Raw genomic sequence first — 2,152 nt, 5'->3', positions numbered from 1 at the left:
CACACACACACACACACACACACACACAAAAGACCTGAACTGAACATCCGTATGCATTTAACAATAATGCTATATACCAAATGCTAGATCCACAAACAATAGGTAATAGGTAGATAACTGATTAGTAGTTATTGGTCATTTTCTGTACATGGATGCAGGGAGTCTACATTTGTAATGGTTAACAAAATATATCTTGGAAGCATTTAAGTCTGAATGGCCCCATGATGTTGCTCTGAAAAGGTCAATAATGTAATAAGAGATTCAACATCTCTTGCATAGTCCTGACTACTGCTGCCTACAAGCAAAAACACAGAAACAACATCCCTTAAAAAGCTGGAGATCTCAGCACTGTTTAATATTCAGGTGAAGAAGGTTTTCTTGCCGTATGTGAAGCAGTGTGTGTGTGTGTGTGTGTGTGTGTACATGTAGCACTATAGAGGCCTGACTTGCTCAGACAGGGAGATGTCAGCAGCGAGTGATATAAGACTGAGCTCCACAGCAGCCTCGCTCTGCCATACAGAGGAGCCGACAGCCTGGAAAGACGAGCCGTCCTCAAATCCGAAGGCTCTCTCGCTAATTGTTTCTGAAAAAATGACATTTGTCTTTTTTGCACCTTGCTTCAGGTGTCAGTGCCTTTCACATTAGAGGGCTTGCGATGGTGCGATTGCCCTGAAGCAGTTTGTTTGATGTTTTGAGGACTGTCATTTCCACGTGCAACTCCATAGAAATTGAAATCTGTATTTATTTACATGCAAGGTTAATAAAAAAAAGATGCCTAAGTGATTTGAAAGTCAAACAACTGCATCTGCCACTCAAGCATAATTTTATGCAGACCAGGTTTGGCACATTGTTACAATGGAGAAGAGATACAAAGGTAGAATAAAATAATTGCACCAGCTTATATCTGATATCCTCATCCTGACTCTTTTCTGCTGGTATTCAGTTGGATTCTTTGTTTACTTGCTTAAAAGCTTTACTTCTATTCTAGTTACCTTTTTTGTAAAGAAAAACTTTAAATACATATAAGAGCATAATCAAAATCAAACACAAAACTAAAATTTTGACCTTGTGTTAAATAAATAACATTCAGTAACCTTGGTACTGTGGCTTCAGGGGTTCAACACAGATATTTCAAAACAATAATAATAATAAGTGTTAAAAAAAACATCTATTACTTGGGAAATAATAATAATAAGAAGAAGACAACAACATTTACAACATTTATAATTATTAATATTAACTTTAGTAATACACATTTTTTGCTTTCATAACAAAACTACTACTACTACTACTAATAATAATGTTACAAAAAAAAAGAAAAAAAAACAAATAAAAAAAAATTCCCAATTCTAATTACTTGGGAATAATAATAGTAATAATAATAATAATAATAATGTTAAAAGAAAATGTAAAAGAAATTCCCACATCTAATTACTTGGGAAATCATAATAATAATAATTATTATTATTTTTGGGAAATAATAATAATAATAATAATAATAATAATAATAATAATAATAATGTTAAAATAAAAAGTAAAAGAAATTCCCACATCTAATTACTTGGGAAATAATAATAATAATAACATTCTTGTTGTTGTTATTATTATTATACAATTACAACATTTATATCTAATTATTAATATCAGAAAAACTTTTGTAATGCCCTTTTTTTTGGCTTTCATAAACTCACCTTTAGCTCGAGACAAATATGTCTTTTTGATCACTATATTTCAGTTTTTTTATACTGTTTCTCTTCAGGCAAGCAATGGCAAACTGCAGTCTAAACGTGACATTATGCAGACAACACTGCCACTTGCTGCAAGAAAGCAAGTACCGCATTCTCTGCTTCCAGAAATAATAAACGATACTGTAAATATAACACGTGTTACATAGATGTATATATAACTATACAGTAGCAGTAAATAATGTTTGTGTGTGTGTGTGTGTATACAATTACTACATTTATATCTAATTATTAATATCAGTGTGTATCCACAGTGTGTATCAGTACGTGTATACAATATGTGTGTTCATACACACACACACAAACATTTACTACTACTGTGTATACTTTTTATTTTTCATATCAGTTTATTGTTGGTCTGCGCAAGTTCAATAATTTTACTGCACAATAATTTAAAAAAAAAAAAA

This window comes from Sinocyclocheilus rhinocerous, unplaced genomic scaffold, assembly GCF_001515625.1.
Source record: "Sinocyclocheilus rhinocerous isolate Xijiao unplaced genomic scaffold, SAMN03320098_v1.1 scaffold2664, whole genome shotgun sequence".
NCBI classification, from domain to species: Eukaryota; Metazoa; Chordata; class Actinopteri; order Cypriniformes; family Cyprinidae; genus Sinocyclocheilus; species Sinocyclocheilus rhinocerous.
The sequence above is the reverse complement of the archived record's forward strand: the minus strand, read 5'-3'. Positions refer to the sequence as shown.